We start from the raw sequence: 24,252 nt of genomic DNA on the forward strand, positions 1-24,252 counted from the left end.
CTCCTCCTCCCGCTCCGCCCGCTCCGCCCTCCCGGGAGCCCAGCGCCGCGTTCCTCGGGCTGCCGGTCGCGCCCGCCTCCGGGACCTGCGGGGCGCGCGCGAGGTAAGGGGCTGCGCGGGTCCCCACCACGGGCGCCAGCGCACGGGCCCCGCTGCTCACCCTCCTCCGTGCGCGGGGATCGGGGGACTCTGGGGTCCTGGGAGGGCACCAGGGAACTGGGTCGCGGGGACCGGGGTTAGGGTGACGTCGCGCCGCGCGGAGGTTTCAGGTCTAGGAGGGATCACGGGGTGTCCTCGGCTGACCTCCGGAGGCGCAGGAGCGGAGACTGGGGCGCAGGTGCGCGCGGGTTGGGCAGGTGAGGACCTTGGCTGAGGTTCCCTGCCGGCCGCTCTTGGGGTGTCCATGGTCTCAGGGGCCGCTCCGCGCAGAGTTGGGGCGAAGGCCGCCTGCGCCCCTGTTGAGGAGCCGCGAGGTCAGTGCCGGGGCGGGAGGAGCCTGGGCCCCTGCCGAGAAAGGACGGGCCACTTTCTCACTGGGGCGCCGCGCCCCTCCGTCCTCGGCCTCCACCCTTGGCCTGGGCTCCCACCCGCGATGGTGCGCCTTGGACGCGGGGACCGCGGGGCTTGCGAAGGTCAGCTTGAAAGCCTATGATACTTGGCCAAGAAACACGGGGTAAGTTCTGCCCCAGGGTCCCAGAGGCGCCTGCCTTCTGAGCTCTCAACCGCCCCGGGCGTCCTAGCCTGAAGAGGCAGCGCGCAAGGGCCGCACCCCCCGGGAGCCCGCAGGCGCGGGCTGGTCTGGCAGGGTCTGGGCTCAGTGGGGTTTCTTAGGAACATGCTGTAATCAACAGGGAACTTCAGAGCATTCCTCCACCGACAGGACTTTGCAAAACACTGAAGCAAAAATAAACACTTGGCAGCACGCAGGAATTAAGAACAATAGCATTTTAATGCAATATTCTTAAGAAACTTTAAAAATTCTATGATAAACAGTTTCAACATTTTAAATAAAGATGGGTTGCTGTTCGGCGCCTGCATCGATATGTGATGGGAAATGTCCTCTCCAAACCCTCCCCGTTTGTCTGGTCCCCCGCTCCGTGGTTTATGAGGTTGACAGTGGCATGCGACGGATTGGGCAACTTGGGCCTTGTACACAGTCGTGTTTACTGCTTGCTAAGCTTTCATTGACTTTTCCCCCAGTTCAGTCCCCGGAGAAAGTTTGGGAGGAAGTGTACATCAGAATGCTCTGTCAACGGTGTCCTCCGGCGTCCCCCATCCTTTCTTACAGGACGCCCCCCACCTCCAGGGGATGTGGCCAGCCACCGCTTCGGAAGGGTCTGGGACAGTGAGGAGCCTTTACATTCAAGACTTGCTAAGAAGGCCCTTACCTGACCTTTTGAGTTTAGGCACTTGCTATCTGTCTGGAAAGACCAAGCTGCGACCAGGACCTCCCTTGTCCAGAGACTCTGCTGAGGGGTTATCAGAGTGAGAAGGAGATCTAACTCCTTGATAATAATCTTGATTGCATTTTGTAGGTGAGGAGACATCTGCCTGGGGTTGAGTGAAGGGGTCGCTGGGCTCTGACTTGCTTCTGAACAGCCCCCGGTGAGCCAGGTAGTGCGACCTGGAGGACCAGGCTGTGCTAGGAGACAGTTTTACTAAGGAATGACAAGGATCCCAGTGGTCAGATATGCCAGGGGAATGCTCCTGGTAAGCTGGGTTTCTCCAGCAGGACTTTTCAGAGCCTTTAATAGGATGTGCGCTGGAACTCTGGGATGACACCACAGTGCGCAGTGTTTGCCAGTTTCCTTTGGCCACAGCACAGTCTTTTTCACGAAGCTTCTTCTGGATCCAGCGTTCCAAGGAGTCCACTTGAGGAAACTGCTTACCTCACCCAGAAGCTGGAGCCAGCAAGGTCGGTTCCAAGGAATGTGGATCCCAGAGGGCGAGGTGCTCAGAGTATGGAAATGTAGGTTCTGGACGTTAGGCAGTCATGGTAACCCCCCCTTATAAATTTATGCATTTATTTGCGACACATGGTAGTTATGTCCATTTTGGGGAATTGGTACATGTATAGATCTCATCTGGGTTATTTTCTATCCCTTTACCCCTCTTCCTTGCCCCCCCATTCCTGTCCCCATATCCAAGAATCCACCTCCCTGTTTCCTACATCTCTTCACTTTATTCTTTAATTTATTTATATTTTGATTCTCTCATACAACAAACCATACAATAATTAACTTTCTGTCTGACTTGTTTCATAAAGCTTTATGGTCTCAAGATTCATCCATTTTCCTGCAAATAACATGATTTTATTCTTCTTTACTGTTGCAAATTGAGATTCCATTTTACTCTGGTCAGAGTGGTACTCATCAGGGACACAAAAAAAACAAATGCTGATGAGAATGTGGGGAATAAGAACCCTTGTACATTGTTGGTGGGAAAGTAAAATACTGTAAGTATTATAGATGGCTAATTGTTTTAGAAATATTCTAGGCAATCAGGCAGGCCAGGCCCGCAGAAGTTCAAGGCAGACTACAGCTGTGGCTGGAGGCACTTTGGTTGAAGGTTGGGCCTCAGGAAAAAGGAAATGACTATAGCCCTGTACTTTCCCTAGGGATGAACAGCAGTGATTGATATTCTAAATAGGCATCAACCTCCCTTCCAGGAAAAGTCCCTGTTTGTCCAGGTGTGCTTGCTACACGACTTATTTCCCCATTTGATCCCCACTTAGTCAGTATAACCTAAGCAATTATACTCGTAATCTTATTGGCTGACCATAGTTTTGTCCCACCTCATACTCATGGGTGATTTCCCATTGGATCAATGTTACCCAAGCAACTATACTCATAATCTTATTAGCTGGTTATAGTTTTGTCCCTCCTTAGACCCACCTCACTTCCTTCCTGGTTTTGCTTTATAAGACACCCTTGAAAGCAGGGGTTCATGACAACCCACTATGGATCCCTTCAGTCTGAGACAGAAGCTTTCTTTCCCTCAATAAATATATCCTACGCTTAACCTCCATTGTTCCCAGAATTTATTCTTCGATTTAAAGAGCACGAACTTGGGGTTATCAGACATCTAGCAGGTTGGGAGTTATATTTCCCTTATATTATTTGGCTTATTTGGAGGTCTTATATAATCCCTATATCACAACCACTATGGAAATCACTGTGACTATTCCCCTGAAAACTAAAAATAGAAATTCCTTTTGACCCAGCTATACCTCTCCCGAAAGAGTTAAAGGCATCATATTGCAGTGATCCGTGCATGCCCATTGTTATAGCAACCAGTTCACAATATCTAAGCTCTGGAAGCAGCCTGGATGCCCACTGACAGGTGAATGGATAAATAAAATGTGGTGTACATCTGACATAACAGAAACAAAATGTAACTCCCAACCTGCTAGATGTCAGATATGCTGAGTTTGTGTTCCCCAAAACCAAAGAATGAATTCTAAGGAACAATGGAGGGTAAGAGTAGAAAAATTTATTCAGAAAGATAGCTCCAGACAGATAGGAGGGGACCTGAAAAATGAGTTACCACAGACTCCACTTTATAGCAGAAGTTTTATAGAGCAGAATCACAAGGTAGGTACAATATGGGACAAAACTATGATCAACCAGTAAGACTGATTACAAGCTTAGCTGCTTAGGTATATTGATCTAATGTGGAAGATGGTCTTATAGCAAGTATACATGGAAAGAAAAAGGACCTTTTTAGGAAGAGATGAATCAGGGCATCTTGGTCACCTATGGGGTGACTAATATTAATTTATTATCTCTGGGAGGCATGTAGGCCACAGCTGTTATGTGTTTTCATACTCTTTATTGACTTCCCCAATGGCCTAGCCCTGTCTGACTGCCTGGAGTATTCTTACTTAGCTTAGCTGTCTATAATATATCCACTGTGGAATATATCACCCACCCTTGTAAGTCAGAGTGAATTGCCCGCTTGCCAACCCTCCACATCTGACTGACACTTGTCAGTTCCCAGGGTTGGAGCAAAGCAGAGGCTCTGGAGCCTACGGACCAGAACCCCTGGGTGCTTCCCAGGCAGGGAAGAGTGCTCTGGGATGCAGCTGTGTTGGTGGGACGGAATCTGGGTTTCTTGTATCTAGAGCACCACTTCGTCTTGGCTTATCCCATCCGCTGTGTGGGAGGAGGCATCCGCCTACTGAGTTTTCCACTCTCTCCTTCCTTTCTTCCTGGATGCCAGCTGTGTTGGTTCTGGGGGGCGGGGTCAATCTACAGTAGAAAAGGTAGCTTCCTGAAGCAAAGAGCTGCCCCAGCTAACCCCTCACCCAGGAGCCGCAACCTCCGGTTCATGCAAGCACTGCTTGGAGTTGGGTGCTCCGGACTCTTTGGCCTGCCCTTCTCGGACTAGCAACCAGGCTGTGCGGGCTCCAGGGCAGTTAAAGAGCAGATGAAGAAGGAAACAGAGTTGGCATTTCAGGGGCTCCCAGGAGAACTGTGGACTGGGGAAAGAGCCCCAGGAAGGGTGATACAGGGATCAGAGAGGGCTGTCGTGTGGATTTAATGTCCTCCTGCAGACCTTTCTAGGTCTCTGGTGCTGAAAATATATCCCAAGATTTGTTTCACGGCTTTTTCCAAAGTATGCAAAGTAGGAAGTCTTGCTCAGAGGTTTGTACCAAAGAGGGTGGCGTCACCAACATCCAGGGAGAGAGGCTGTGTGAAAAGGGGGCTCTCAGGTGAGGTGGCTGAGAATTAGTGGAGAGTCAGGGAGCTCCGTGTGTGTGTGTGTGTGTGTGTGTGTGTGTGTGTGTGTGTGTATGTGTGTACATGGATCCACACATAAGTGTGCTTTCACAAGTATAACCAAGGAAGAGGGTAGGGAGTAAATACTGTGTGTGATTTTTAACCTGTTAAAGAGTTTTGGATGTCACCTTGTTGGAAGGTCCAACAAGCAACAGGAAACAGGGTCATGGGGCCACTGGGGACAGAAGAAAACACTCCCAGCGAGAAGTCCCAGGCTGAGCAGGAAGCGGGGCCATGGTAGAATCAGGAGAGCCCACATCAGGGAGTGAGGAGAAGGGGACATGAAACAGGGAGGGGGGATCCTGCACTGGCAGACCCAGGACCTGCAGCCTGCTGGTCTGTAGGTGCTGCTATGATCGGCCCCGAGACCCAGGCCAGCCCAAGTTGAGCACTGTAGTATCAGCCAGGAAAGGTATTGGTTTGTATGAACTGAACCACATGCTAACGTAGCTGCCCACCAAAGGACTCAGATCATTATCACACGATGCATGAATGAAGAACAAGTGGTTAAACGACACTATATTTGTGGTGGAAGCTTTTTAAATTCGCTGATGGTTTGGTGAAAGCTGTTTTAGGGAAAATATGAAGAAAAAAGTTAGATTTTTCTTTTAAACAAGGCTATGGACATTCCACCCTGTGTGAGATACCTTATTTCTATCTAAGAAGCTTTGGTTGCAAGAACTGCCTAGCTAGCTTTGGATACCCCAAATCTGATGGACCTGATCAGGGACCCTGATTCAGCTGCATGTGGGAAAGTTTATAAAGAGATGTTGGTTTTTTTTTTTAAACTCTCCCAAAGTAATTTAAATGATAATGCTGAATTTTATACTATCCAAAGAAGAAGTCTTTTAAAGTCTTTTATGTGTCATTTCTGTTTGATGATGACATATGGCCAAGTGACAGTATGTAGTAGGTAATCTCCTAACTGCCTGAAATTCTCGGAATTGGAGTCATTTTAAAAATTAGACTAGGAAGCATTTGGTTGTACACTTTTTAATGAATGCAGTCCTTATTTCAGTTGAGTAGATTAACCCAGCAGATGGGATGAAGAGATATTTTAGTTTTCATACACAGATAGGATTTTATTTACTAGATGAGAAATCCAAAATTCAAAAACCCAAACAAATTCAAGTAATTAGCCAGATGAACCTTAGTTGTCTTAGGGAGCATTTTGTTTCTTTATTAAATAAATCATCGCATCCCCCCACCCCCGGGCTGTGGCCTGGTTACAAACATACTGGTTAATAATGAATGAATGGAGGCAGATGTCCCTCCTGTGTGGTAAGCAAGGGCAGCTGCACGGGTCGGGTTGCATGAGGGCTTTGCAGCTCCGGAAAGCAGCCAAGAGCTCACACCTGTGGCTCCCTGCATCCAGCCAGGTGCAGCCCACCTCAGCCCGCAGGTGCGGGGCTGGAAGGCTGCGCCTCAACACCCTGCCGTCCAGCTTTCTCTTCCTGAAAAGCTGAGCGTGCGTGACTTTTGCAAAGCTTTCTCTTTTGCATCATCTAAGGCTTGTGCCTTCCCTTTGGATTGCTTTAATGGCTTCTACGCATAAAACCTTTCCAAATCCCCAAATAAGCCCTTTATATTTTCTTCTGTTTCTGGTTCCAGTTTTACAGATCACCGTTTAAATGTATTTGGAAGCATTTGGCAGGCAGTTTGTGAAAGAAGGAGGGAACTTCATTCCTCCCCCAACAGTTGGCCCAGCCCAGCATCACTGGTGAACTAAGCTGCCGCTCTCTGGCTCTGTAACACATGCACCCTGAAATTTCCTTGACAAATTCACTTCTTATTCCTTTCATGAAATCTTGTTCCATGTGATCTGGCATCATAAGAGGCCTAGACACTAATTTGGGAAGAAGCAATGGTTTCCTACCGTCTTCATCCAGTAAACTCAGGCGCTGAATGAAGCCTGCAGACTTCGTGTATATGCAGACCAAGTGTGTGAACTGGTCCCAGGGCTGCATGGTGACACATGGGTCCTGCAGAGACGTGTGAGCACGCTGGGAAGTGTGGGGTCTTCGCCATTCCAAGTTCATATGTATCTGACCTGGGCAGGGGTTCCTTCCGTTTACAGTTCCTGGCCTCCGGGACGATATGGGCACGTACAGGCAAGGCCAGGGCTGTGAGGCCAGTGCTTGACTTGAGAGACAGACTCCTTTGCACTGGAAAGCCCCTACTTGAAGTTTCCTGTTTTTTTCTGGTGCAGTAATTTTCCCCTTGGCAATTCTGGGATCTCAGTGAGAACAAAGACAGAAGCTCCTGTCTTTTTAGAAAAGATATTCTTCTCTCCCACCTTTATTGATGAAGAACAGGCAGTTGTTAGGTGCACCTCTGGCCTTTGGCTGGATAGTGTTGCTAAGGAAGGAGAGCCCACCCCAGGAGACGATGAGGCCAGTCAGGTTTGCAGACTGTGAGCAAAGCAGGAGGGGAGGTGGCTGAGGGAGGGGTTGGCAGGCAGTGGATAGCAGAGCAGGGACAGCAGAGAGGGGGAGGAAGGCATTCCCTTTAGAGTGGCCTCCTCTGGGCCTCTTAGGGCCCCTCTGGGCCAGTGAGGTCTCCCTGTCCCTCCCCTCAGTGGGACCCCTCTTCTGGTCCTCTGTCATGGGCACCTCACCCATTCTCATATTCTGGGGTTCCTGCCTTGGCAGAGGGTGCATATTCTGTGCACCCTCTGGGCGCATATCATATTCCAAGTATGCCATTGTCTTTCCCAAACATTTACAGGGTGACCTTAGACTACACACATGATCTGAATAACACAGTCACTCACTGCAGTTGAATGGCAGCTCACGTGGTCCCCTCTGTGACACCCTATTTCCAGGGGACTCTGGGATGGAGGTGCAATCACTTCCTAGAGCAGAGATGGAAAGGAGCAGGTGCAGGGTTGGCCTCTAGACCACTTTCAGTTCAAGGATAGGGTAGTTGAATACAGAAGGCACTAATCCTGCCCTGTGCATTGGGGAAGTACTCACAGAACCTAGAGGAGCTAGGTGCACGGGGGAGGAGCCTGTGGTTCTTCAGGGCTCCCTGCTGGCTTCTTCGAGAACACAGAGAGGGCAGGAAGGAGGACAGAGGCAAGAACTGTGTGCACAGACCAGCAGAGACAATTTGGGCAGGATCAGGTGGGAAGAAATAAAGTTTTAGGAATGAACACAACCGTGGGCTCTATGATGATAGTCTGGTCAACAATGACCTAACATACGACTGTGAGCCATAACGTTACATGGCTGAGTGTGCATAAGTGTATTCTGTGGTATTTCCACAACAGAATCTCCTGGACTAGGATTCTCAGACCATGTCCCATAGTTAAAGACACACAGCTGAACTTGCTATGCAGGTCTTTCTCTCTGGTCTGATCCTATTTCATTCCATTTAAATACTCTGCTGTTGACCTTCTAAACTGTTTCCACATTGGGTTGTTATTATTTTACTCTGAGTCTAACCTGCTTGAACCTTCCACATCCTCCTCTTTTGCGGGGTAGTCCTGGGAACCCAACCCAGGATCTCATGCAGGTTAGGCAAGTGCTCTGCCACTGAGCTACACCTGCAGTGCCCCGCCCCCTTTCGCTGATAACTAGAAATACTTGGGAACTTTGGCCACTCCCACCAGCAGCCACCTGGCTAGCTTTATCCTTCTCCTGCCTCTGCCTCCTGCTTCAGCAGCAGAAGGAGCATCTGTGGTCCTGTCTGGGTTGACCCTGCGACTTTATGCAGTTGATCCCAGCGTCTCCACATACTCAAGGACATTGAGTATGCAATTGTCAGTCTTGTCCCTGACAAGGGACAAGTCCCCAGTTTCTCACCTCTCCATCCAGGTGTGGTCATACATAATTTCACCCATCTGAGCCCTGACCTTTTCTCACTTCTTTTCCTCTAGACCTCTTAGGAGTCTGCTTGCTGTCGCCAGGTCCTTCTCATCCTTTCTGGGTGTCGCTCCTATCAGATCTGCCTGCAGAACCCATCTGTCCAGGGTCCCTGTGGCCTCCATGCCCCACTGTGTGTTCTGTTTTTGATCCCGTCTCATTTGATTTTCCAGCTGCACCTGACATTAATAAGGGTGGTTCACAGGGCACCCCATTTGGCTGCGTGGGTCCCACCGTGAGGCCAGCCTAGAGCCACACAGCTCTCATGTCGCACGTTTCAGGAGACATTTGCTTCCAAACTCAAGCTCCACAAGCACTCCAGTGGAAATCACAGCCACTCAGGAGACGTTTCCCCGTCTACTGGCTGTGTGCCAGGGCATCTGCTGGCAGCCTCCCTTCAGAACTCCAACAGGCCTGGAAAGGAGGCTGCCGTGTGTATCAGCTGCATGGTCCTGGAGACATAGATGTATCTCCCCTCTTTCTCAGACTGCAGAAACTGAGACACAGAGGTGAGCAGCTTGTCTGGTCAGAAAGCTTAAGCAGGAGGAGCCATCGTTCAAGCCAGGGCTGCCAAAACCGGGACCTCGGCTCTGCAGAATTATTCTACACAGACACACATGTGCATTCATTTCCCGGGCTATGTAACAGAAAACCACAAAGCCAAGCACCTTAAATACAAGTATCCGCTCTTTGCGGTTCTTGGAGACCAGGTGAAAACCACAGGGTCATGAGGATGCCTCGCTGCTTCTGATGGTGCTGGAGGTGGACCTGTCCCAGTCCTCTCTTGGCTCCTGGTGGCCTCAAGAGTGAACATTCCCATCCATGTGATGTCCTCATTATCTTTAGAGCATTTTCCTTTTTGTGTGAGGACACCCAAATTTCCCCATTGGCTTCATTTTAAACTGACTAAGTCTGCATGTGCCCCTTTTCTAGGAAGGCCACATGGTGTGGCACTGAAGGTTAGAACTTCTATTGTTTCAGAGCACACAACCTAGTGCATAATCGGGCACAACAAGAGGCTCTTTGAACACTCAGGAAGTGCAACTGCTTCACACAACTGAAGAAGAGTCAGATGTTCCCAGAGGTGAATAGTTGTTCCTGGTCAAGGTGCCCAACTTACCTCCATCCTGCCTTGACCTGCGGTTGTGGGTGTGTGGTGGGAGGAGGGTTGACACCTGCGCAGGGGTATGGGGAAACAGAGGTGGGGACTGAAGGCCTAAAGAATGGAGAAGTGACACTTGATTTGGTGACTTTCTGTCCCTTGGCATTATGAGTTTGCATGACCTTGTTTTGATGGCACTGGGGGTGTCAGGCAGGTGTCTCTTGAGGTGTGGGCCCTTGGTGAACTGCACCTTCTCCTCCTGGCTTCAGGGGCCAGTGACCATACCTGGGAGACGAATGGTAGGATTTCAAAACTCCTAACAATACAGAATTCTGGTCACACCATAAAAATGACATCCTGGGTTGTGACAGTGAAAATAGATAAAAATAATTCAGCGGTGATACGTAAGTATTACAAAGTCTTATGAAGTATAACTGTTGTGCCGTTTGTACCTGACCAGGCCAGTAGCTGTGCCTTTGGAGGCTCCTCATTCTAACCCTAAGTTCCATCAACCAGCTGCCAGGCAGGGTTTAGAAGTCTTTGCCTCCAGAAAACTGGTATCGAGTGAGCTCAGGTATCTAAACTCAGCTTACACAGTGAACCGACAGTGTCTCAGAGACCAGTACTTCTCCCTTCCTGCACAGTTTGCTGAGGTGGAGAAGGTAGTGCCCGGGTTGCCTGAGAGCAGAGCATGACAGGATTACCCCAGGAGCTCCACACATCCAACCCTGATTCCATTTTCGAGGAAGTCAGATAGGAATGTGGACCAGGCACATTGTATTTTTCTTAGAGCAGCATGTGATAAAAGTGATATTTTTGCAACTAGAGTAGTGAGGGGGAAAAAGTTAAGAGCCAGAGATGGCAGAAGAGCAAGAAGAATGTTTCCATCAGGAAAAGTCCGTGGTTCTCCTTTGTCTTCCGCTACCATGACGTGTGAAGGAATTGAAAATGCTGCTAAAAATTATTCATGTTAGATAAAGGATAGAAGGGAGTGAAGCCTGTGATTCACTGCCAGGTCACTGTTGAGTGGCAACTGTGTCAGCTCACCCGGGAGGACAGTGGGGGTCTTCCTGAGTCTCCGTGGCCATTTCCCAGTTTGAGCTATTGTCCTCTCTTGGGAGGATGAAGATGCGATAGAGTCAGACCCTCTGACTGCAGACAGGACTTCAGTGGAGCAGGGGTAGCCTCAAGGATACCAGATTGGGGAAGACTGATTGTTCAGAGAGTGGTGCTGGACTGTAGGGCGGAACTAGAGGGCCAAGCTGAAGAACATGCTGTGAAGAGCATGCACGAGAGAGGTCAGAGCTGGTGCTGGATTCTCGCTGACCCCTGCACCAGCAGAGGCGCCAGCTAAGGACCTGGTAACCCTGGAGGGAAAGAGGGCTTGACGATGAAGCATTTTACATTGGAAGTGTGAGTTTGAGAACCAAGCAATGGTATGGAGGAGGATGGCTCCAAGGAGCTGGAGCTTAAACAGCTTGGGTACAAACTTAAACAGTTTGGGTACAAACTTACGGGTAGCAGTTTCCAGATGTGAAGCCAGGGAGGGTGGCATTGCTCAGGGATGGGCATGGAGGGGCAGGAAGGACCTCGGTGCAGACTTTGTCTCTAAATATGGCATGCAGTGTCTTTGAGAATATTGATGTCCAAGGGGCGGCTGCCTATTCATTTCCCTCAACTGCCTATCTTCCCTGCAGACAGAGCCCCATGTGAAGTTGGGATTCAGGACATGAGCATCTGGTGACTCTCCACAGGCTTCCTGCATGTGGTGGTGAGACGCCTGCCTCCTAATTTGGGGCGAGGACACCTCTGAGTTTCAGCAAGAGACTGTAGATAGAGTCCTGGGAGGGGAGATCACAAATGGTCATCCTGAGAACCAGCATTTATTGAGTTACGTGGGCGTGTGTGTCACTCCTGGCTGGGCACACCTCAAGCCATCTTATTAAATGCTTGTTCTGAAGATGAAGATGGGGACTCTGGCACCATGGTGCACTGGGAAATAGAGGCTTAGAGCGCAGAGGAACTTGCTCAAGGTCATGCCCATCAGTGGTGGGACGGGACTTGGTCCAGCTGCTTACAGTGGCAGAGCCCACAGCCCTAAGTGTGTCTGGAGGTCAGTTCAAGGGACATGTCCCTGCTCCATCCCCCAGCCTTGCCCAGGGGAGCAGGGGACTCCACATTCAGGAGCCTTGTTCTCCAAGCCGGCCTGACCTTCTGCTCTGCTCCAGGTCCAGCTGGTGAGAGATGCCCTGGAAACTGGGCTTTGCACGTTCCCTCCAAAATAGAAATTCTAACATTTTTGTGATGTTTGTGGTTTATTACAGATTTCCCAGGCATTCTCTGATCTTTCTTTTGTGTGCCGTGCAACCCACCATTAACTTCTTTCCAATTATAGTGGTTTCCTTCATCCATAGTTTTGCTTTCCACAGTGTTAGTAACCTGCAATCCAAAAATATTAAGTGGAGCAGGGCATGGTGGCACATGCCTATGAGCCCAGAGCACTCTGGGAGGCTGAGGCAGGAGGAGGATCACAAATTTGGGCCCAGCTTGGGCAACTTAGCAACTCAGCAAGACCTTACCTCAAATAAAAATTTGAAAGGGGCTAGGGACATAGCTCAGTGCAAAGGCCCTGGAATCAATCCCTAGTACAGCCAACAAAAAAAGGAAAAGTCTAGAAGAAAATAATTTATTTAAAATTGCACATTATTCCAGGTAACATAATGACATTGTCGCTCCGTCCTGCTACTCTATAATTAATGTTCCTCTTGGAACACTAATTATCCCTTTGTCGTGGGTATCCACGTTGTGGTCGCTATCCCTGGTCCCAGGATTAATCACTCAGGAGCCTTCTCAGTTACCAAATTAACAGTAGCCTTATCAGTACATTGTTATAATTGGTCTGCTTTATTATTAGGTATGGTTGTTAATCCCTTACTGCGCCTAAGATGTAAATTAAGCTTAATCACATGTATCCTGTGTCAGAAAGAAAGAGCCTCTCTGCTACCCACCTTTTTTTTTTCGGTACCGGGATTCGAACTCACGGCCTTGCACTTGCCAGGCAGGCACACTGAGCTAAGCCAGCCCCTACCCCTTTAGTTTCTAGCTGGACCCTCTGGCTGGATCTAGGAGCCCAGTGACTGTACTACAAGTGTTGATTCGCAAGAGAAGAACATCAAAGTTTTATTAAATGAAATGAGCAAAGTCTGATGTTTTTATACCTTTTAAACAAAGAACAATCAATGTGTGAAGGAAGGAAAGGATAGAGCCATCTCAGGACTAGGCTAGTAAGCGTAGGGGAGATTAACTTGGAAGGTAAGGATTGGCTCAGAGTTATTTACTCAGGTTCACTGCAACCCCAATTACCAGTCCCTGATCCAGGAGGGACACCTCTTCCTGAAGTTACAATTCCTCCAGTGATTTCAGCTTCAAAGCAGGTATATACTATACCCAGTCGGCCTATCTCAAGATGAAATGCCCTTAGCTCCTCCACTGGCATAGGATAAACACAGTGCTTATGGGCTTCAGTGCTATCTGGTTTCAGGATCTTCTGGGAGTCTAGGAATGTGATCCTCATGGGTAAGCAGGGCTAACTGTGACTGAGAAAGAGGAGAGAGATGGAGGGGGATGGAGTGTTTTGAGTGGGTCCATCCAGGAGGGGTGTTTTCTGTCCTGCCCCCTATCAACGGTGGCACGGGGTGATTTGTTTTAAACGGCCAGCCTTTAAAAAGGCTGTGTGTGTACTCGGAGACCAAGGAAACAGGGAGGGGGGACTCACAAGGACACACCAGGGAGGAGACTCCAAGCTCTTGGACCCTGCTCCCACCCCACCCCATCTGCTGGCCCAGAATCTGGGGGCGGGGCTGGCCTGCCCTGGCTGGAAAATGGGATGTGGGAGGTGGGTCAGCTGGCCCCTTTAGAGAGGAAAGGGGTGTTTAGGTCCTCAGCCCACCCTGTCCCCACACCAGGAGCCTCACACTCCAGCTGCTATAAAACCTGCTATAAAATGGCACAGCCCCGGATATGCCGGGATTTGCTGGCCTTTATCAGCTGCTGATTAGATCTGACCCCGTGGCCTCCTGGTTCCAGGAAATGACAGTTGAAACCTCCTTCAAGTAAACTGGCCTGTCTGAAAAAGCCACTGTTATTTTCTCTAGCTTCCTATTAGTTTCTAGCTGAGATTAGATCTTCCTTATAATAAACAGGAGATTTCTTATTCACCTGAAACTGTTATAGGGCAGAGAAACTCCCAGCCTGTTACAAGTTTGTGTTCTCAAAAATCGAAGAATGAATTTTAGGAACAGTGGCAGTTAAGAGCAGAATGTATTTACTAGGGGAAGAAAGCTTCTGCCTAAGAAAGAGAAGAGGTCTGAGCAGGTTGCTGAGGACCTTGCCTTTTTTAGGGATTTTTATAGAACAAAACCATGGTGTGAGGCAGGTCCAAGGTGGGAAAAATGGGAAATCGCAAGGTGGGCATGAGGCGGGTCAAAACTATGGTCAACCAATAAGATTACGAGTATAATTGCCCAGGTAACATCAATTAAATTGGGATCAAGTGGGGAAGCAAGTCACGTAGCAAGTGGGAATGAAACAGAACAGGGGCTTTTCCTGTAGGAGTTGGGTCAGTGGCTCTTCCTGTCTTTCTCAAGGTGATCCATGATACCTGTTTAGAATATCAATCCTATCGCTTCTCGGCCTTTTGGCTAAGATCAAGTGTAGAATATCAATCCCTGCTGTTTATCCTTAGGTATGTGGGGGCATTCATTTGAACTTTTGTCCTGAGGTCTCTGGCCCCCAGTGGAGGTGTCTGTGTCCCTACAGTTGCAGTATATCCAATTTCTGCACCGGCTCCTTTGAGGGCCCAGCGCCGTCTGACTACCTGTAATATTTCTCTCTCACTTAGCTGTGTGTAACACAAGGAAGGAAACTGAGGCTCACAGGAGCCACGTGCTTGCCCCTGTAGTGCCTGGGATCATATTCTTGGCCTCCAACTCTTCTACAGCTTGGAGTTTGGACCTAGAACACTCTCAAGTCAAAAGGCAAAATGTCGTGTAAGGAGATAATAAGTAACTTCAAAGAGAAACAGCCATGAGGCTGATCCCAACCCAGCTATGCCCGTGCAATTCTGGGTCAGACCCAGGAGTGCGACTAGGGAGAGGGTCAGAGGGTCTGACATGTGGCTGATTCTCACCTAAGTCAGGCAGTTCCATACAGCCAACCCCATCCTGTGCTTCAGAGTGGGACCTGCCATTCCAAGGCCAGACGAGTGTATTCTTTGTAAGAGTTAATAAATAAATCATAGCTGATGAGACAGCACAGTCCTGGGTAGGGGTCTTCATTACCCACAGGTCATAGGTCGGTAGAACTGACCCTCCCAGGGGCACAGCTGATTTGCCCAGGATCCAGGATGAGACAATGTGGAAACAGGGATTTGACTAAAGAATATGATTCCAAATTCCAGGATCCATGTTGGCTCCCAGGCTGAAAATTTAATTCATCTTGGCTACGCTTGTCAAATCCTATCCATGCAAGGAGCCTCAGAAAAACGTCCCTAAACCCAGGCAGTAGATAAACAAGTACTTTTCACACTCAGGACATACATTTTCTAAAATAAGGCCTCTGATGGTCACACAATGTAGCCATGCTGCGGCTTTCGAAGGGATCACAGCCACTGCTTACAGAGCTCAGGTTAATGCAACTGATTTGGTTTTTTTATTGGTGCCAGCATAGTTTCTGCCTCTGGGGAAAGAATACACCTTTGATTTGCCAAGCATTTGGAAAATCAGAGCATTCACCCTAAAGAAGCAACATGAAGGCTTTTGCTGCAGTTAGATCATTTTCCTCCCTCCCAGAATCTCCTTGGCAGCTGACAGCCTATACTTCTGATCATAAAGGCAATATCCACTCACTGTACACGATTTTAACAACTCAGAGAAATACAAAGATAAAACTACAAAAGACACCAATGCCTCACTGACTCAGCTCTTGGGCTGGAGTTTAATGTGATTTGGAGCATGCCTAGTTCATGCAGAAGGTATTTTTTGAGATATTTATCATACAGGCAGCTATGAATTCTAGGGCTACCTATGCCTAAAATTGTCACGAGGGCAGCACGGATGCAGTGGTGACCCAGGGCTGTTTGCAGAGAGAGCGTCTGCCGTGGTCAGGATGCATGGGTTTTCAAAAGCAGAGCCTCCTCCAAACAGCCGCAGGGATAGGGTCTGTCCTCTGCCCAGCTGTCACACAGCTTGCCATCCCGAGACCTCCGTGCAGTATGCTTTTCTTGAAGCACAGCAAGCCCAGTGTGAATTGGGGCTGTTAGTGTGAGACACCTAACAGCTAATGCCACCCTGTGAAAGTCCAGTGCTCACAGAGGTGCCTGATGCTGACACTAAAGGCCAGGCGGAGCGGTTGTGCTTGGAGGGGCTGTGCAGCGTGGGTGAATAAGAGCAAGCGTTCCCGGGCAGGTGGCTGTGTTCTAGTCCTGGAGACCGCACCCAGTAGCTGTGCACAGTCCTCGGCCTCAGATTAACCCCTCTGAGCCTCAAAGTCTGTGTGTGTACAACAGGGACAAGAATAGCACCTGCCTCAAAAAAAGGACTAGAAGAGTTGTGCAAGGATAATACTTAGATTCGATTGGCAGATGGTGTGTTCTCAACATTTGTCTTTGTGATATTTATGTGCAATAGGGACTGTCATAAAGTTCTTGATTGGGAGGCAGGGCCTTTGTTCACTTTACCTCGGTCCTGCTGGAGCTGGACAGATGCCTGCAGCAAGGCCAGCAGGTTACATTTGTTGGGAGAGTCCAGCAAATTAACCCCTCAGCCCTTAGGGGCTTGACTGCCAATGCTTATGGGCAGCTGCGTGGGGGCCCAGGCCACTTCCTGCCTCTCTCTTTGCTGATGTGTGTGTGGCAGCTCCTGTGCAGGTGGTGAATGAGACGGGGCTGTTGCCATCTTAAAGGATGTCACTTGGAACTTGCCTTTAGAAGCTTATCACAGAAGGGAAGAGATACATGTGATGGTTTTAAACGTCTGTCTGGGAGTCGCATTACCGCTTTTCCCCCTATTGTACTGGCCAAAACCCAATCTCAGGGGACCTCCCCAAATGTGAGACCCTTTGGGAGATAGAAGGATGCTCTGTGAGCAGCTGCAGCCACTGTCACACGCAGTGGCTGCAGGACCGAGAGTCATCACGCAGAAATTGCTGTGACTGCTGCATGAAAAAACACTGGTGATGACTTTGCAGCAGGAAGTGTCTTTCTGGGGTTTGGAAAAGCCCGTGTGTCTTGATTTAAGGACCTATGATGAAAGGTAGTGAATCTGTATCACCTGGAGACCTTACCTGTGGGCGCCTTTCTAAGCCAGGCCAAGTACTCTGCAAAGGAACATGAGGCACTGGTTCTTGTTTCTTTAAAAAAAAAAAAGGAATTTCTAGGTGCTCCTTGGGGGCTGACCTTTGTGAGCCCTGGGCTTGCCTGATAATGCTCTGCAAGGCTTAGCCTGCAAAACCTGAAATATATATACTGGAGGCAATTGGTAACTGCATTGTTGAAAGAGTCCCATATGTCCTATGATAGAGTAGCTGCTAAACTTGGAATAGATTTTAAATAAAGCCCTGTAAAAATCTATTTTTTTTTTTAATGTCTTTTTGAGATGGTCTCACTATGCCGTTCAGGCTGGCGTTGAGCTCACTTTGTAGCCCAGGCTGGTCTCGAACTCACAACGATCCTCCTGCCTCAGCCTCCTGAGTGCTGGGATTACAGGTGTGCGCCACCACGCCCAGCAAAAATTAATTATTTGAGGTCTTTTCCCAATTTTTAGTCAGTGTGTGTTCATAGTATATAGTGATCGCATTTCTCGTGGGGAGCTGGTGCAGGTACAGAACACACCTTGTTCTGTTTTCATCCCCTTCCCTTCCCTCCATCTCTCGGGCGCCTTCCCATTTGCAAAAGATCCATCTCCCTGTTTCCCACTGTCTGTCTTTTATTTTGGTCTTTATTTGTATTTTGGGTTCTTCATAGAAGAGGAACCGTGCTGGCTGGTGAAGCCTTCCTTATCAGAGGTGTGGAATCCACCTGCCCTGCTCAGCCAAAGCGGAATGGAGAATCATGCATAAGGGTTCAGTGATCAGTGGCACTGCCCTGCTCTTTCTAGCTCCCGATAGTCCTGGACGGCAGGGTCCAGATCAAGTCTGGCTGCTCCTTGCTGGAAGCTCAGTGTCAGACAGGAAGCATGTATCAAAGTATTGATTGCAAAACATTACAGTGAAATTATAAATGTTAAAAACAGGTTCTCACCAAGAAACCAAAAAGGCAGTGATTCTGCCTGTAAATGTCCATCCTGTAAATGTCTCCAGGGTCCCCTTGCCTCCCCGCCTTCCTTTGGCAGGAACCAGACTCACCAGCTCTGCCTACCTGGCCTCCTAGGCAGCAGGGCCCAGGTTGAGCTGGCCTTTGTCCCTCTTGGTGTGCAGACACAGCTGTTTTGTAGCCACTTCGCCAGGCTAGGGCAGAGTCACTGGCACCTGGGTGCCAGGAGGTGGGGCTCATGCCAGTGACTAGAGGGAGCCTGGTGTACCTGCCGGCTCTGGGACAGGGAGGGCGCAGGAGAGGTGCAGTCCATTTCCACCTCTGCATACCGGCCAGCTGCTGTGACCTGTGGCTTCACCCAGGAAGCACAGCAGTGACTACCTGGTTCCCTGGAGTCCCCAAGGTGTCAGTGGGAGGGGTTCCCTAGAATCCAGTCCCACCCATCCTGTGGTCTTGTGCAAGCAAGCTGTTGCCTGCTTGCATCTGAGCGCAGCAAATATTTCTGCCCCATTAGTGTCCTAACCAGAAACGTCTGTGTTGCTAGGGGTCCACGGTCACGTGAATTCTCAAGCTGAATTCCTTGTCGCTCAGCCCGTTCTGTAAACATCTCTAGAGAAGTCACTGTCTATGTTAGCCTTTGTCTGAAGCTGCAGAGCATCTGTCTCCACCATGCCCCTGTCATGTGGACCCCGGCTGCACCAGGGATCCCACACACAATCCCGGCAGGGCTGTGTTGAGGGCTCCCCAGGACCGTGGCCCTGTTTGAGTGGGGGTGGTAGCTGGGGGATGTCTTTATGCCTCTGCCTTGGGAGGCTAGGGAGCTGACTTAGTTTAAGGGCCTCCAGAAGCCAGCCCCAAACAAGGATGGAGTGCAAGTAGTCTATGTGGAGTGGGGCACAAAACTCCCTAAGGGAGTTGGGGAGTGAGACAGGAGGAAAGCAGTGTTATTAATCAAATTAACCTCATCCTGCCAAATGGGTGTTTTCAGTGCAGCAGTTCCATTATTGTTTGAACACATAAAGCTCCAGGTTTCAGTACAATAACGGTGGTTGTCTAAATCCAGACCTCTTCTCATTTCTTAAAAAAGTCACCCTCATCAAGGGTGGAGCGTGGGGCTGGACACTCACATGCCTGTGGATCCGGGGTCCTGCGTGGGGGGAGGGAGGGCTGGCTAGTGCCTCAGACCTGCTCTGAGAGCCCAAGATGCAGGTGGTGGTGTTGCATTGGCCTAGGAGAGACTAGGACATCCTGCAAGGGCCTGTAGCGGCTACACAGAGGAGCTGGAACGGGGGCCTATGTGGGCGCAGGAGGGCTCTGCTGAACAACTGTGGGTTTCCCGTGACCCCAGAGCAGCCTGAGTATCAGGTATGGCTCTTCCCATCTCTGCTGTGATCTGAGATTCCATTCCAGGGTGCTGTGCCCTTTGCTGCTAGAGCTGGGGAAGATGTTTGCCTGTTTGGTGGTGGCTGATGGTACTTGAGGATCTTAGCTCGGGATGCTCAGGTGGTCAGAAAGGAATTTCAACATGAGATTGGGTAACATGAACACCTGTTACTACACAAAGTTTTTTGTCTGCAAAGTGAGGCATGCTGTTGGCAGTTGGGCTCCTGAGTTGGTTGGCTTTGCATCTGAGGGCTCAAGCAAACTCGGCAAAGACTCACTAAAGCATTGGGTCCCTATGGAACATGACAGACTATTTTCTGATCTCATTCCCTGAATGGTGTGGTGTAACAACCACTTACATAGCTTCTGCTGCATATCAAGGATTAGTTGTCACCCAGAGATGATTGAAGATGTGGGGGAGTTACGTGCAGGCTCTATGTAAGTACTGTACCATCTATCTGAGAAAACGGGGCATCTGGGGCTTTTGGTGTTTTCAGGGATCCTAGAGCCAATTGCCCCAAGGATGGTATGGGGCGGTTGAGCTAAGAAATGCCTGAATTGTGGGGAGGAACCAGGCTTGGGCCAAATGGGTGTTTTCAGTGCAGCAGTTCCATTATTGTTTGAACACATAAAGCTCCAGGTTTCAGTACAATAACAGTGGTTGTCTAAATCCAGACCTCTTCTCATTTCTTAAAAAAGTCACCCTCATCAAGAAATAAAGCAAATAATGGTTTATGCATGCCCTTTGGATTACAGAAGCCTATAAACACCCACTTCCCTGTGGAATCAAGGTAAACACCTAGGTCCAGCCAGGCAGGCTCCAGAGCTTCCCAGTCTAGACTGAGTGGAGACCTCGGAGGACAAGTGCAAGATAGGGGGCTGCGGAGCTGGGGTGACATGGCCCAGACTACATTGCCCCAGGAGGGACAAGTCCCCTTCTAGGTAAAAATAGAGCTATCTTGGGAAAGGTGAGGCCCTTGGCAGAAGGGAAGCTAGGAGTGGTACATGTCCCTTTAAGACTTGGTGATGTTGAGAAAGACAGCAAAACAGCTAAAACTTAAGCCCTGCGCAGATCAGAGGAAATCACAAAATCAGAAGACAGGCATTCCCCGGCACAAGACCAACACGGGACAACGGTGAAGTGACATTGCCCTATTTCAACAGTAGAGGGCGCGCTTGACTCAGGAAACCCACAGCCGTCCCTTCTCTGCACAAACTTCAGTGAATCCAGGAAAGAAAATATGTTTGAAAAGAAGCAGAAAGTGGCTGACAGCAAGCAAAGCTCTAACCAGGAGAGAGCAGAGTTTGAGAACTGAAGTATTTCAGATGACATGCTCTCACCCCTCCACCAAAGCAGAAAAAAGCTGCAAGAATTCCGTCATTATTCATTAAATACCCTGAGAAGTATTTTTATGTATAAAAATCCAGCCTGCCGTCATACAAATTGATTCCAGATTATAATGAATGACCACCATGAACTAAGCTATGTTCTATAGTTGGAGGAATAATTTCCAAACATCGTGTTTACTATTAAAGTCATGTATATGTCACAAAAACCCACGCAAGATCATTTCTTCTCCACCTTAGCATGGCCAGTGTCAGTCAAAGATGCTTTGCTTTGGTTTATGTGTCTGCAAACAGAATGGCAGTGGCTTCCTGTGCATGACATCTGCATTCGTGGCTGACTTTGGGCTGTGGGACGGAGGTTGTCCTGTGTGTGTTCCCAGCCACATCCCCACTATGCTATGAGGTCTAATCCCATCCCCTGCAACCTGGCAGGGCTTTCGTCTCACCTGGAGCCAACAGAATGTGACAGAAATTATACTGCGGAGGAGTCAGAGAGGAAAAAGGAGTGCAGGTCTCATCTTGTTTTCTGGTGCTTTTTGTAGCTGCAAAGCTTTAGATATCTATCACTGTTGGGAAAGGTAAAGGATGGAACCGGTTTGTCCTTGGATGGGATAAAGCTACAAAAAAACAAAAAGAAAAGCAAAAAAGACACAGGAACTGAGAATTGCTCTGTGTTCTAGGATTTCTGGAGAGGTCCAACATTGGGTCGCTCTCACACGGGCTATCTGGTAAGCAAACGTGCAAGCTTCTAAGCTGTGGTAAGAAATGGCTTCACGAGGACTAGAGAAGGAGGGGCTCATTCTTCATGGCATGGAGGCTTGTGTTAGACTTAGGGACGACCTGGCTCCCCTACTTGTTGGCTGCGAGGGCACAGGCAAGGAAAGATATCCCTGATGCCCTTGTTGCCTCATCTGCATTGCCAGGATTGGATGCGCTAGTACTTGTGCATGGCCTAATGCAATGTCAGACACAGTGGTCACTCAGTAGATGGCAACCACTGCTGTTGTTAGATACGCTGCCTGGTATTTAAGCTCCAGATCCAGAGTCCCAGATCTGCTGATAGAAGGATGAGCAGAGATTAAATTGCTCAGCACAAGTGCATGTTTACTGAATACCATGTCACTTGGGAAGACAATTCCTGGGCTACTTAATTTGTCGAAGGTGATGGTCATTTCCAGTGGAAGATGATCCTTCCTCAATCAGCAGCATCAAGAACTGTGCTCCTGTGCTGGAATTTCTACAGAAGTTATTAAATTTCTATTGTAACATTTAACACTAAAAAGTACGCAGTCTGCTCTTAGCAACTTAGGATGACAGGGTAACCACCATGTGATAAAGGGTTTGTCCAAGACATTTTTCATGGTGAAATACTCAGTACTTTCACGCTCTGAAGCCAGGAAGGAGACAAGCATGGTCTGTCACTCATGCACTGTCACCTTATGTCACCTGTCACTATCACATGTCACTTTTATTCAACCTTGCACTGATAGTGTTACTGGGATACTAAAGCAAGGAAAAAAGAAGTTATTAAAATTGTCATTATTCAGAAGTTAAAGCCAGAGATATAGCTCAATGGCACAGCACTTGCCTGGCAAGCACGAGGTCGTGAGTTCAATTCCCAGTAAAAATAAAAAGAAGTTAATGTTTTAGCAACAATAACAAATTTAAATAAAAACATATGACTTATAGTAAAAAATGAAATACCCAGGAATAAATTTTAAATTCTGCCAAAATGTCATAGCTTCCTAGAATAGCCAACCTGGGAATTATCCAATGTTGGGCTCTAGTCATGTTTTAACAAAACATTGTGAGAAATTAAAGACCTAAATAATAGAAGGATATACCATGTTCATGGATCAGAATATTCAATATTTTACATATGTCAGTTGATGGTTTCAGTGCTAGTATTTAGATTATTTAAGGTCAACAGAATTTGTAGCTTTATCTTTAAAAAAAAACAGTATACCAGAGTAAAAGGGGGCCCATCAGGAGAGGAGATATGCCCCATGACTCAGCTGTGGAATTGAGAAGAATTCACAAAGTCACAGCTTTGTGGAGATGACCCATCAAGGAAAGTTAGCCAGGAAGCCCTTTTTAAAGTAATCTCTAGTGATCTAAATTTTCTTCCCTACACCAAAGTCCTTGGGAGGGGCATAAAAAATATACTCCAACAAAACTTTTGTTTTATTTATTGAGGATGAAACTCAAAGTGTTTTAGTTTTAATTTGTATTGGTACATGTTTGCAGAACATAATGATTACATTCATCATGTGGAGTCGGTACACGCACATATCAGAGGTACTCTGGTGTCTTTTACCAAAAATAAACCATTCCTTGGGATGAGTGTTCCTGGGACACTTTGGGGAAGTGCCGCCCTTTCCATAGAGATGCCAAGATTTGAAATGGGCATCAGGGCAACAAGACCTCTTTACTCTCTTAACTGTGTCCCTCGCAGATAGCAGATAGCTAAAGGACCAAGCTCCACAACTTCCCAGAAGTGGTTTACCTCAATTGCTATCTTCATTCCTTCTGGAGTTTGCCAGCAGATTTATGCACTTCCTTCCTTCTTTGCCAGCCCATTTCTCCCAAGGCAGTTCCCTGTGGTTGGGAGGGGCGGGCAGGTAGGACCCCTGTGGAGGACTTGGCTGGAGCAGGGGCAAGGTCAAGGTGACAGCCAGCTGCAGCTGTCAGAGAGGGGAGCTGCTCAGGGAGGCCTTCAAGGGAGGGACAACTTCACAGACTCGCATTTCTTGTAGCTTCCACCTGTGAGCACTTAACCCAAGCCCTGTTTCTGCAGCAAAAATCTACCTCTTTCAAAGGTGTCTCAGAAGATGTTCAAGTGCCTTCAGGCTTGGTGTTCACCAGGTATTGATTGAAGCCTCCAAGTGTGGTTTCCTGTGGAGATTTCCTTCAATAAGAGCAGAATCTGCCAGGTGGTCAGAGGGGATGCTGTCGATGGGACAGATGTGTCAGCAGAGAAGAGCCAGGGTGGACCAAGCACTGCCGGAAAGGTCTATAGCATGGCTTGGGCAGTGCGGCCAAAGGAGGAAGGGGTGTGTGTGCTTGGGAACTGAGGCAGGCTTGGGGAGCGGCCACCAGAGCCGCCAGGAGGATCAAGGAGGGGACCGTGGTGATGGACAAAACAAACTGGCTCTGGGTTCTGCTATGGCTGGACAGGGAGGCCACAGGGCTGTCCTCTGCAGCTGAGCTGGACCATTTCCTGGTGACGCCCCAGTGGCCAGGGAGATTGTGAGACAGGCAGATGGTAATGAGAGGGGGCAGCAGAGGTGAGTGTACAGGTTCAGCAACTGTGTGTGTCGATGTGTGTAGTGTGCCTGTGTTCAGGATACAGCTATGTGTGCGTGTGTGTGTGTGTGTGTGTGTGTGTGTGTGTTCAGAATACAGCAAATACACCAGCCCAGCCAAGAAGGATTGGTGACCAGAAAGGCTCTGGGGACTGTTCCA

The 24,252-nt window shown here is 48.7% G+C and overlaps 1 protein-coding gene across 2 annotated transcripts in view; it reads left to right on the forward strand.

Moving 5' to 3' along the window:
- Positions 1–24,252, forward strand: part of Rin2 (Ras and Rab interactor 2) — a 176,453-nt gene continuing 152,201 nt past the window's right edge. For both annotated transcript variants that reach the window (XM_013512182.1, XM_013512183.1), the window contains exon 1: positions 1–103. The gene's annotated coding sequence lies outside the window, so the exon portion shown is untranslated. The remainder of the gene's footprint in view (positions 104–24,252) is intronic.

Source organism: Chinchilla lanigera, unplaced genomic scaffold (genome assembly GCF_000276665.1).
Source record: "Chinchilla lanigera isolate Chin_1 unplaced genomic scaffold, ChiLan1.0 scaffold00014, whole genome shotgun sequence".
In the NCBI taxonomy this organism is placed as follows: domain Eukaryota; kingdom Metazoa; phylum Chordata; class Mammalia; order Rodentia; family Chinchillidae; genus Chinchilla; species Chinchilla lanigera.